Raw genomic sequence first — 13,448 nt, 5'->3', positions numbered from 1 at the left:
GATCAAACCTGCGTCCTCAAGGACACTAGTCAGATTCAGTCAGATTCGTTTCTGAGCCATGATGGTTACTCCCAAACTATTTTTACAATTCTTTTAATTTGCATTTCTTTGATCATCAGTGTGGCTAAACACACTTTCAGGTTTTAACATAATTCCTTCTTTTAAAAATTGCCCATCACTCTCCTCTGCCCATTTTTGCCATTCACTTACTGATGAGTTTACAGTATGGTACAAATATTAACCTTTGTCACATATTACAAATACTCTTCCTGCTTAGTCATTCTGCCTTTTAATTCTGTTAACTGGTCCTATTGACAAAATTTTTAAGTAGAGAGCATTCCTGGAAACCCTTTCTCACCCTCAAGTTATAAAAATATAGTCGTATATGTTCTTGCATTTAAAAAATTTAAATCCCTAATTCATCTAGAATTTGACACAGTGTGAGAAAGAGGTTCTAATAACTTTTTTTTAAAAAAAGTTTTAGCCAGTTATCCCAATGCTGTTTAATGAACAGTCTCTTTTCCTTGTAAATCTCAACTATAGAGTCTATAAAAGGTAAGAAACCCAGGTGAAGACAGCTACATCCTTTGTGCTGAGGAAGGAGACAGCTGGCTACTCTACCAATGGAATGTAACTGCATGGCTGGGATCCCATCCCTCTCTTCTTCCTTCCTGCTCAGAGGTACAGGCTCCACCACCTTGAGAAGGTGTCTTAAGTGCCAAGGATGGCGGAGCAGAAATATCCCTTGAAGAGAGCCTGGGTCCCTGCAGGCACCACTGGGCAGGAACACACTGGCCTCCCACAGCTAATCGCCAGATGCTTTATATGCTATTTGCCCAAACCAGCCTTGACTGGACTCTGGCATTTGCATCTGAACATTCCTGTAACTCATCCACAATAAGCAAGGATTTTCTGTTGTCTGCCAGGTACTATGTAAGGCAGTTTGTTTTCATTATTTCATTTCATCTTCTCAACAACCTTATTAAGATGGAGTCTATAGTGCCTCCTTAATTATAAGTATCAATGACAGTTTTTCAGAGTAGAAAAAGATACTCTGTTAAATGCATGTGTCAATAAGACTCCTCCCTATTTCAGAAACATGGAAACAAAACGAGAAACCTTTTTAAAACTGAAGAAATGGCATCATTCTCATTTTACAAATGAGGATGGTGAGGCTAAGAAAACGTGTTCAAAATCACACAAGCAGTAAGAAATAATACGACTACTGTTTACTACGTGCCTACATGGGCTGAGGACTGTTTCTTTGGACATTTCTCTTCTGTTCCATTTATCTATCCTACGTCCATGTCACGTTTAAGTTTTTTTTTTAACTTTTTTTTTTTTTATTTAAGAGCCGTAACCGCAGCATATGGAGGTTACCAGGCTAGAGGTCTAATCGGAGCTGTAGCTGCCATCCTACACGACAGCCAGACAGCCACAGCAACGCCAGAGCCAAGCAGTGTCTGTGACCTACACCACAGCTCATGGCAATGCTGGATCCTTAACCCACTGAACGAGGCCAGGCAGGGATCAAACCTACCTCCTCATGGATCCTAGTCAGGTTCGTTAACCACTGAACCATGCTGGGAACTCCCCACATTTAATTTTTAATTTTTTCTGGTAAAGCAAGTCCACCTTCACTACTTTCTTTTTTTCTTTTCTTTTTTTTTTTTTTTTGGTCTTTTTGCGTTTTTCTTGAGCCACTCCTGCTGCATATGGAGGTTCCCAGGCTAGGGGTCTAATCAGAGCTGTAGCCACCAGCCTACGCCAGAGCCACAGCAACAGGGGATCCGAGCCATGTCTGCGACCCACACCACACAACGCCGGATCCTTAACCCACTGAGCAAGGCCAGGGATCGAACCTGAAACCGCATGGTTCCTAGTCGGATTCGTTAACCACCACGCCACGACGGGAACTCTACTACTTTCTCTTTAAGACTATTCTTAGCTAGTCTTAAACATTCTGTTTTGTTTTGTTTTGTTTTGTTTTTTTCAGGAAAAAAAAAACTTTAAAGTCGTCTTGTCTAGTCTCAATGCTCTACTTTGGGAACTCATGACATCTTGAATGGGGGCATTCAGCTTTAAGGAATTTCATAGAAGTATACATTCAAAAGCAAATACCCATCAAGTACCAACTGGTGTGGGCACAGTGAATATGGCAATGACCCAAAGACAAAAGTCCCTACCCTTGTGGAGCTTGAGCTTCTGCAGGGCTCGTAATAGTGAAAAACGGCAAGCAACCGAAATGTACAATAGAAGGGGGCTGCTAAAGTAAGGGAATCCAAGTAATAAACAGAGTTCAAACACAGAGATTAAGAAGAGCTTAGGCTCTGAGTGCAACAGACTTTGGTGTGGATCCTGAATCTGCACTTACTAGCTTCAAGGCTTTGAGTCAAGTCACAACTTCAAGGAGACTTATCGTCCTTATACAGGAAAACAAAGCTACTAACCGTCTCTCTCTCTCGGAGCAACTGAGAAAATTAAGTGATATATTGAGTATAAATACAGCGCCTGGTGCTCGATTCAGCAGCACACATAACTAAAATTGGAATGATACAGAGAAGATTAGCACGACCCTGAGCAAGTCTGACACGCAAATTCGTGAAGCATTCCAAAATTTAAAAACAAACAAACAAATACAGTACCTGATACATGTAATAGGTCAACAAAGGTTAGTATCTGAGGGAAGGACATGGAAAGATGTTCTTATGTGAAGTGGGCCGGGGGGGGGGGGGGGGGGGAGCCTGCAAAAGTAGGTACAGCAGACCAGTTTTGCTTAAAATGTATGCATTCAAGGGAAAAGTTTAAAAATATTTAACTGTTATTTCTTGGTGGTGGGTTTAATGATACCTTCTGTTATCTTTTCACTCATCAGTATTTCCTATAATGAATCTGCATGACTTTATGAAGTTAATTTTAGAGTTCAATTAGGAAATGAGAAAGGCTTAAAGATGACTGACCAAGTAGAAGGCTTCTCTCCCCTTTTCTCTCCCTCTTTTTTTTTTTTTTTTTTGGTCTTTTTAGGACTGCACCTGAGGAATATGGAGGTTCCCAGGCTAGGGGTCCAATCGGAGCTGTAGCTGTGGGCCTACACCACAGCCACAGCAACACTAGATCTAAGCCAAGTCTTTGACCTACACCACAGCTGACACCAACACCAGATCCTTAACCCACTGAGTGTCTCTTCTCTGGAGTCTGGAGTCTGGAGGTAGATTCCAGGCCTAATCGGTCATGGGCTGGACTACATGCGTGCCTCTCCTCAACCTGGCAGCCCCAGTGGGCAAGGCCTCACCTCATCTCTCCTCAGTCAGAGTCTCCTGGGTGAGATCCAGGTGTCTTATCTGTACAGAGAGTTCTGACACATCAACCTGGTTCTTGTCAGGGACACTGGTCTGACACTTCAGTCTGGTCAGGTTGCTGGACTAGTCACAGATCAGCTTGACATTCTGCAATGTATTTAAACTCTTCAAGTCAGTTCCGCCCTCTACCAAATGGGTCCCACAGAATCTGCCCTGCCCACCCTACAGGGAAACGAACATTCAAGGAGAACCCCACGCACAGAAACAAGCGGCTGGAATTCCAGTGTCCGGAATGTAGGGATTCTGAGGCCACCTTTATAATTTATACCCACCCAGTTCTCAGATCTGTCTCAACATGAGGGGAGCAGGCAGCCTGAGGGTGGGTCCTTGCCTCCACGGCAGCCAGGCCTACTTTCTGTCCAAGGCTTAAAAAGAAACCTCCCAGAGTTCCCATTGTGGCTCAGTGGAAATGAATTTGACTAGCATCCATGAAGACACAGGTTTGCTCCCTGGCCTCACTCAGTGGGTTAAGGATCCAGCATTGTCATTGAGTTGTGGTGTAGGTCATAGACCCAGCTCAGATCCTGCATTGCAACTGTGGTATAGGCCAGTAGCTACAGCTCTGATTCGACCTCTAACCTGGGAACCGCCATGTGCCATGGGTGGTGGCCCTAAAAAGACAATAACTACATAAAAAAATAACAAGAGACTCCCTTTTCTACTGCAGCTCTATAACCGGAGTTTACAGAGGACAACTGCCCCATTCTGAGGGTGATGGGTTGAATACCTCCCCAAATCCCTGTCTACCCCAAACCTCAGAATGTGACCTTATTGATTAATAAGGTCTTTGCAGGCATAATTATTTAAGGATCTGGAGATGAAATCATCTCGGGCTTCAGGGTGGTCCTCAAGGCTGGGTAATGTTTATGAGATAAAGAAGAGGGAGATCTGGACACAGACACACCTGGAGAAGACCATGTGGGGAGACGAGTCAGAGACAGAAGTGATGCTGCCACAAGCCAGGGACACCTGGAGCCAGAAGAGGTGGGAAGAGGCAGGAAGGACTGCATCCCCCCGCTCCAAGTCATCGGAGAGAACATGGCCGGGCTAACACCTTGATTTTGAACGTCTAGCCTCCAGAATTGAGAATAAATCCCTGCCATTTTAAGCCACAGAGTTTGCGGTAATTTTTCCAGGCAACCAGAGGAACAGTGGGTTAAGGGTTAGGAAAAGACCCTGGCTTGGATCTGACCCCTGGCCTGGGAACTCCATATGTCATGGGATGACCAAAAATGGAAGTAAAAAAAAAAAAGAATTTGAAACATGAGAAGGTTCCAGTATTTGAGTAACCAGCCATGTACTTGCTCTTCCCTCTTCCAGCTACTCTGGCCTCTAGTGACCACTCCCACCCCAGAAATATATCTCTTTGTGCCATTATTCACACAACTCTTCCATCAAAACTTGGCTCAAGGGAGTTCCTGTTGTGGCTCAGTGGTTAACGAACCACTGATATACGAGGAATTCCCGTCGTGGTGCAATGGTTAACAAATCTGACTAGGAACCATGAGGTTGTGGGTTCAATCCCTGGCCTTGCCCAGTGGATTAAGGATCCCGTATTGTGTGAGCTGTGGTGTAGGTCTCGACGAGGCTTGGATCTGGTGTTGCTGTGGCTGTGGTGGAGGCTGCAGGCTACAGCTCCAATTTGACCCCTAGTCTGGGAACCTCCATATGCCGAGGATGCGGCCCTAAAAAGGCAAAAAGACCAAAAAAAAAAAAGAGGTGGAATTGAGCTTTTTTTTTTTTTTGGTCTTTTTGCCTTTTCTAGGGCCACTCCTGCGGCATACGGAGTTTCCCAGGCTAGGGGTCTAATTGGAGCTGTAGCCACTGGCCTACACCAGAGCCACAGCAACTCAGGATCCAAGCCTCATCTGCAACCTACACCACAGGTCATGGCAATGCCAGATCCTTAATCCACTGAGCAAGGCCAGGGATTGAACCCGCAACCTCATGGTTCCTAGTCGGATTTGTTAACCACTGCGCCACAACGGGAACTCCTCAATTCCACCTCTTGGTAGCCTTTCCACACCACTCCTGCCCCCAGTCACTTGCCTTCCATTAGCCTCTTTATGGGTCTCTTATCTGTTCCACTTAGTGGAGCTTAAAGAACACCATGCCATAGCATGTAATTTCCACAAGTACTCAGCTCATCTCCACACGTATTTTACAAGCATCTCTGGAACACAGACAGTGTTTGCCTGGCTTCATGGAGTGGGAGAGTGGGAGCTCTTAGCTGAGCTCTGCTGGCTAGGCCTATCCCTTCCATTTCTCCTGTGTATCCTTGTAGCAAAGAGGCCCCCTCAGCTGGTACCAGCCCAGGATTCATTTACCAAGGGTCTGCAGTGCCTGTTCCCAAACTTCTTTATGCTAGTTCTGTCTGTTTTTAATTGGGTAGTAATTTAATTAGGTAGTAACTGAAAAATATAAACGCAGAAAAAGGTTTTATCTCTACAAAAATGAAACTAAGTGATTGACAACAGTAATTCTGAAACTGGGGTCTTAGATGACACTGGGGTCCCTGAGACTGTTTAGAGGGACTGTGAAATAAAAACAAGTTTTATTATAAAGTTAAGGTGTTAGAAGCTTTTTCACTTTCATTTCTCAGAGCCTGCGTGAAGTGGGACGAATGTGTGCCTGTGCTGTCTTAAGTTTTCTGAAAATTTCTCAGGTAGAAGTTTAAGATGTAAATGCGTGTGTTTTCAGACATTAACTCAGCTTGTTCTTGGGACTTCAGCTTGTTCTTGTTCTTGGTATTAACCAGCAAATCTATGTACACTTATTACAATCTATTCTCTCATTATTATCTAATCATTATTCTGAAATCCTGAAGATGTGCAAAAATGTAAAGATGCCACTTTTTCCCTTTGCTTTTATTAACTTTGAAAAACATAATTTTTTGCTAAAAACATGCTTTTATGTTAACACATAATGACCTCATTTTTATAATTTTAAATGAATAAGCAACTTTTTATATTTAATTTTAACATTATAAATGTCATTAGATATAGCCAATAAACAAAAGACAACATTAAGGAATCCTAGGATCAAAGTTTAAGATCCACTCATCTAGAAAGATATGCTACAAATGGGGGGAAAAAAAGATTAAATTAGGTGTGTGGATTTAAAAAGTAGGATTCTGGGGAGTTCCCTTGCAGTGCAGCAGGTTAAGGATCTAGTGTTGTCACTGCAGAGGCTTGGGTTCAATCCCTGCCCTGGGAACTTCCACAAACATGGCTGGGGGGGGGCGGTGAGGAAGATTCTCCACATGGACTGTTTTGCAAAGATCTTAAATTCTGACTCTATTATTGTTTCCCCAAGGCGGCACCTGTGGCATATGTAGGTTCCCAGGCTAGGGGTCAAATCGGAGCCGTAGCCACTGGCCTCGGATCCGAGCTGCGTCTTTAACCTACATCACAGCTCACAAAAGGCAATACCAGATCCTTAACCCACTGAGCAAGGCCAGGGATCGAACCCGCAACCTCATGGTTCCTAGTCAGGTTTGTTAACCACTGAGCCACAATTGGAACTCCTATTATTGTTGATTTATTTTTACTTTTTGCTTTTTAGGGCCAAAGGTGAGCCATATGGAAGTTCCCAGGCTACGGGTCGAATTGGAGCTACAGCTACGAGCCTATGCCACAGCCCCAGCAACGTGGAATCCAAGCCACGTCTTCGACCTATTATCTAAACCACAGCTCATGGCAACACCAGATCCCGGACTACACTGAGCAAGGCCAGGGATTGAACCGAATCCTCATGGATAGTAGTAGGATTCATTTCCGATGCACCACAATGGGAACTCTTATTTATTATTTTTTTTAATTGAAGTATAGTTGATTTATAATGTTGTTAGCTTCTGCTGTACAGTAAAGAGATTCAGTTTTAAATATATATATTTTTTCTCTTTACATTCTTTTCCATTATGGTTTATCTCAAGACATTGAATACAGTTCCCAGCACTATACAGTAGGACCTTACTGTTTATATAGTCTACATCTAATAGTTTGCATCTGCTAACCCCAATCCATCCCTCCCCAACCCCACTTGGTATTATTTTTTTCTTTCCTTTTTAACATGGTTGCACCTGCAGCATATGGAATTTCCTGGCCAGAGGTTGAATCAGAGCCACATTTGCAACTACAGTAACATGGGATCCTTAACCCACTAAGTGAGGACAGGCATCGAATCTGCATGCTCACAGAGACAATGTCAGATCCTTAACCCTGAGCCACAAGTGGAACATTTATTTTTTTATGGAGAGGAATTAATAGATGTACATATCCTGTCACCCAGCAACCCCATTTCTGAGAATTTCTTCTGTAGTTGTATTTGTACACATAATGCCATTTGTATAAAGTTATTCATTGCAGCATTGTATCTAACAAAATACTGGAAACAATGCAAGTTGGGAAGAGGGAAGAGAGGGAAGCAACATATTGGTTAAAAAATTACCTTGCTTCCCTATTCTGGGATATGCAATTAGGGTAAAATAATAAAAGTATGCCATAAGTGGATATGGAAAGATCTAGTATAGTTGCTAGGTGAAAAAAGCAAGACACTAAACAACGTCTAAAATGCTAACTTGTACACTTGTAGAAATGGGGTGGGGTGAGTAGAAGGAAGACTTTTCACTGTTTAAGAGTGTGTGGGTGTGTTGATCTTTGAACTAGGCTAGTGAAAAAACTTTTTTTCTTCCAGGTTTACTGAGATATAATTCACATACGGTGAAAATATTTTCATAAAAGATAAGAAACAAGAAAGCACAGGTGATACATGCAGGTGTGATTTTTATATACAAACAAATCCCAAGTCTATTTAGGGGACCTAGAGACCCAAAGAAAAGGCCTCAGACCCAAACCAAATTTTGGTAATAAAAATACATGCACCTGGGGGAGGGAGGGGAATTGGATGAAGGCATTCAAAAGTTACAAACATCCAGTTATAATTAAGTACTACGTAAATAAATAAATAAAATAAAGTGGAATTCCCATCGTGGCTCAGTGGTTAATGAATCCGACTAGGAACCATGAGGTTGTGGGTTCGATCCCTGGCCTTGCTCAGTGGGTTAAGGATCCAGCACTGCTGTGAGCTGTGGTGTAGGTCGCAGACATGGCTCTGATCTGGTGTTGCTGTGGCTCTGGCATAGGCTGGGCATAGGCTGCCGGCTACAGCTCCAATTAGACCGCTAGCCTGGGAACCTCCAAATGCCCTGGGGGCAGCCCTAGAAAATACATTAAAAAAAAAATTAAGTACTAAGTAAGTAATGTACAACATGATCAATATAATTAGCACTGCTATAGGTTATACATGAAAGTTAAGAATGTAAATCCTGGAGTTCCCGTCGTGGCACAGCAGAAATGAATCAGACTAGGAACCATGAGGTTGCAGGTTTGTTCTCTGCAGGGCCTTGCTCAGTGGGTTAAGGATCTGGCGTTGCCATGAGCTGTGGTCTAGGTTGCAGATGTGGCTCAGATCCTTTGCTGCTATGGTTCTGGTGTAGGCCAGCGGCAACAGCTCTGATTAGACCCCTAGCCTGGGAACCTCCATATGGCTTGGGAAGCGGCCCTAGAAAAGGCAAAAAGACCAAAAAAAAAAAAAAAAAAGAGTGTAAATCCTAACAGTTCTTATCACAAGGAAAAACTTTTTTTCTATTTCTTTAATCTCGTATCTCTGTGAGTTGATGTACCTTCATTAATCTGACTGTGGTACTCATTTCACAATTGAACACTGATACAGTGTTGTCAGTTACATCTGAATAAAACTGGAAGAAAAAAATTCATGGACATGTTTTTAAGGAAAATGAATTGTTTAAAACATGAATGTTTTTTAAAAAAAGAATTCCCAACGTTTAGCTAACCATTTTTTTATTAATTACTAATTTTGTAATAAAAGCCTCTAGGGATCCAGTGGTAACTAACAAATTTAGGACAGTCACACTCAGTTTCCTTCTACCAAACCCCAGGACTTTCCTGGGCCTGAGGCTGTTGGAAGGTTAGGAGGCCTGAGGATGCAGTCAGATCCCAGGCAGGAAATTTGGTTTCCCACAAATGGGCATGCAATGTGCTTGCTCCAGGCTGGTTCTGTGGTCACTTTCCCTCCCTCTTTGTGGGAGTCCCAGAGGGCCCACAGGGGGCTCTGTCTCCAGATCTCACCCAGGCCCAATAAGAGGGGATGGCCACAAGTACGGGTGAGAACAAGGCAGCTGGGCCTCAGAGACCTTGTGGTGAGGCCGCCCTGCTTGCCTTGGGAAGGGCAGAAGGCCCCTTGGCTGGCAGCAGACTCTGGACTCCTTATCTGCCGGCATTCTGCCAGCCCGCCAGCCTTGAGGTCAGAGTAGTCCTTCTGCAGACAGGGGTCCCAGCAGCATGACCCTTCCTCATCCACCCCCTACCCTCCTATGTCACCAGGGAGTCTGGAAAGAGAAGGCTCCTCCAGAAGGAATTTCTATCCACACAAGCAAAGAACCCCCTCTTCCTAAATAAGCACAGGGACAACTGGCTCTTTCTTCTTCATGTTTTCAAGAAAAAGTCTAAGATTATCAACAATTTTATCATCACACTTAGGAATAAAATTTGAACCTTTGGTCCTCTCTAACAAGCCTCGTGGCCTCTGGCAAGCAATGTGACTTGGGAACACCAATTAACCTGTCTAGATCCAGTTTCTTTAGTTGTAAAACAAAAGGCCTAGACTCAAGATTCCTAAAGTCCCTCCTGGTCAATGTCCTATCGTCTGTGGTTCTACAAAATGCTTAAGTTGTTACTTTCTTCAAGCCTCAAGTGCGAAAAGGCTGAATTATTTTGGAGGAGGTCCCGATTTCCAGACATATACATCTATTCATGGCACTACCACTTACATCCTAAGATCTTGTAAATACTGGACATGGACTGAGGGTCCTCCAGGAATAAACAGAGTGAAGTGTGAACAGGTAAGGAAAGTGGAAGGCTGCAGAAAGTGTTTGAGAAAAGAACCAGTCCAGTGACTTGATATGTATATATTGTGCACACGCACACATGAATACTTCCAAACATGCCCACATGCACACACAGACAGCTACACACTGTTTGTCCTTCCTACCTATTATCAGCCCAGAAAAGGGACATTTCCTTTACCTGAAGAAATCAAAGTAGCTCCCCAAACTAAAGGTGGAAGAAAAGTCTCCGTGGGACAGTGAATCTGTGGGACAGTCCCTCGCAGGCCACAGAAAAAAGGCCTACCCAGAAAGGCAGGGAAATTGCACCCATGTTCCTAAGGGGGGACTGGGCTCATACCATTCTTACAATCCAATCTACCCATCAGCCCCTGGGACCCCTAAATAAGCCAGCCTGTCCCACCGAGATGATGCTGATAACAAGACCTCAACTATGTTCCAGGCACAATCACAACATGCTGCGCCATATGAGAACATCAAGAAGTGTCTCCTGCTGCAGAGTGATGGGGCCAGGATCTGAACAGATTTACCTGGCTCAAAAGCCTGAAATTCTCCTGCTACCTTATACCATCTCTAAGGGAGTGCTGTCTTCTCTGAACTTGACCAAACACATCAATGGGAACTTTCTTGTGTTGCTACCTTATTCTCCATCTATGACCCTAATAAGGGTCTCCTGGAGCCAGGCCCCATCCTCTCTTTGCACCTTCCAGTGGCCAGTGCAGAGCCAAGCAAAGACCAGGCGCTGTGTATTTTACATACTGAAGGGATGAATTACTGAGAGTGGGGGTTTGGTAGATCAAGGTAGTATTCTCACCTAAATGATAGGGTCAATAATTCTGTTTGGTGCCCTCTAATCAAACCTGCAAATCAGGCAGAGTACCACTAGTCTGTGCAGTGGCTATCACACAATTAATGAAAACCTTACCTACTAGCCTCCAACAGAAAATGGAATATATAGTTTTTAATTCCAGCTGTTAAAAGTTACGATTCTCAACATTCTTTCTCTGGCTTCATCAAGTTTCTCTCAGTTTTTATGGCTCTGGTTTTAAGAGTTAAAGAGTAATCATAAATCATAGACGCTGTGGGTGAACCCACAGATTTAACCTGACCTTAGCACTGGTCCCCTTCTTCAGGCCATAGCACAAATTAGGGGCAAAGCTGGGACTGAGGCAAGGTGGCCAGGCCAGTACCCACTACATGTTCCCCTCACCACTTCCCACCAGCCGACCTAGGTGGCCTGGGGTTCCTACGAAAGAGTAACTCCAGTCAAATCCAAGCCTAGGAGGCTCCAGGATGAAGGGTCAGGTCAAAGCTGTTCCTGCCCCCTAACCCCTTTCTTAGGCCCCAGCAGAGTACTCAGCCCCTCACCAAATCACAATCACAGGTCCTCTTGGCCACCCAGCCCTGGTAGATTTTAGATCCTCAAAATTGAAGCCACAACTGAGAGTTGAGGAAAATTCCTTAACTCAGCTGGACCTCAGGAACATAGGGTAAAACGGCTTGGATGGCATTTTGACCCATTGCGTTAACCCACCAAGAGAGGGCAGCCTCCGCCAGACCACCTAATTCAGTCGGTAGGGACCAAAAATAGCTAAAAAAGCCGTGCCCACGGGACAAGCCGGGTCAGAGTTTAGTTAGTCCCTCCTTTGCCATTCTCCAGCTCCTGCTCCGGCCAGCCGGAAGATGCCGGGCATTTGCCTTCAGCTGGAACGTGGTCTGACCAGTGTTGGGTGGGGGACTCAGCTCCTGAAAAGCTAGGTCCAGAACCAGTGCCTCATTGGAGCTGCCCCTCAGTTGTGCCCGTCTACTCTCCGCTTTTTCTGTCTTCGACACTAAGGAAACCTCTCTCAGCCTTTCAGCGCGGCTATAGACATCCTGCTCTTGTTCCTACATCCCCCGCTCTCCAGCCAAAGGGACCGCAACTGCGCTTTCCCTCCCCTGGCCCCCAAGTAACCCCGTCGTGGCACCGCGGCCAGGTGTCGCCTCCTTCCAGCGGACGGGGCCGTGTGCCGGCCCTCCAGAGCGGCTTTCGAAACCGCGGCCAGGCTCCGGGTCCTCGGCGCAACCGTGCCCGTGCCCCCACCCCCACCCGGTGACCCGGAGCCCTGGAGGCGCACTGCTCCTCCGCGCGATGCCTCATCTCCCGGGCACCGCGCCGCCCCGCCCGCGCGCCCTCCACCCCTCACCTGAAGCTGGGCGGACACACCTGGCCCCGAGCACCCTCACAAGCCAGGCCCTCGAGCAGCCCGCAACGGCAGTGGCTGCAGCAGCGGCAGAGACAGCGTAGCTAGGTCGGCGCGCCAGCGCAGGCAGCCCGCGTGCCCTGACCCCCCCTGCCTGCGTCCGTCCCCCGCGCGGCGCGCATGCCCCGCTATATACCCTGCGCGTCACGGCCAGGCCCGCCCCCGCCCTCGCCCCGCCCCCCTGTCCCCAGGGCCTGCCACGTGGGGCCCCGGCCGGCTGTAGGGCGACGTGTGTGAGCTGCCAGCCAGCTGCCCGATAGACCCAACCAGCGCTTGGCTTGCCCAGGCTTGCGGGGCGAGCTAGGCCCATCCGCGCCTCGCGGCCTGGGCCCGAGACCCTAGATCGCCATCATCCTAGCTCACCTAGCATTATCGGCTTCATCTTCTAACCCAGCCGCGAATTCCATTCATCTTCCACTGAAGCCCCACGGGCTCCTCCTTCCGGTGGAAACCTTCCATTAAAGACCTTTCCCTCCTTACGTGAGAGGCTCAACCAACCTGGCCTCCATCCCCTCGGAGTTAACACTGCTACTCACCTGAAATGTATGTATATGTGTGTGTGTGTCCCCACACACACACACATACACATACCTCTTAACACTTCTGATTAATGTAAAAATCTCACCTTCCTCCCCAACTCAATTCTGAAATACTCCTTGGAAGAGGATGCACCCGTAAACAGTGTTTCTTCTGCATTTTTCCACCAGATGAAAGAACAAAAAATTCCCGTTCAAGTTCCAAATAAGCCCTATTATACTCGCTTTTCGAATTAGATGTTGCACCACTCCCCCAAACGATCCGACTCCCTAAGAAGCCGTATTGCTTAACCAAAAGCTGGAAGAAATGTTAATTTTTTGGGTGAGAAGTGTCTTAGGAGTCTTTTCTGATGTGGAGTGGTTCTATTGAGATGGATATCAAGTC

General features: G+C 45.8%; 1 protein-coding gene across 3 annotated transcripts in view; it reads right to left on the bottom strand.

The window, feature by feature from the left end:
• The window catches only part of SLC39A14 (solute carrier family 39 member 14), a 48,445-nt gene extending 35,782 nt beyond the window's left edge, over nt 1-12,663 (bottom strand). For 2 of the 3 annotated variants that reach the window (XM_021072999.1, XM_001925697.5), the window contains exon 1: nt 12,471-12,646. The gene's annotated coding sequence lies outside the window, so the exon portion shown is untranslated. Of the gene's footprint in view, nt 1-12,470 lie in introns of all 3 variants that reach the window. The other variant, XM_005657235.3, reaches the window with a different exon arrangement.

This window comes from Sus scrofa, chromosome 14, assembly GCF_000003025.6.
Source record: "Sus scrofa isolate TJ Tabasco breed Duroc chromosome 14, Sscrofa11.1, whole genome shotgun sequence".
In the NCBI taxonomy this organism is placed as follows: domain Eukaryota; kingdom Metazoa; phylum Chordata; class Mammalia; order Artiodactyla; family Suidae; genus Sus; species Sus scrofa.
The sequence above is the reverse complement of the archived record's forward strand: the minus strand, read 5'-3'. Positions and strand labels throughout refer to the sequence as shown.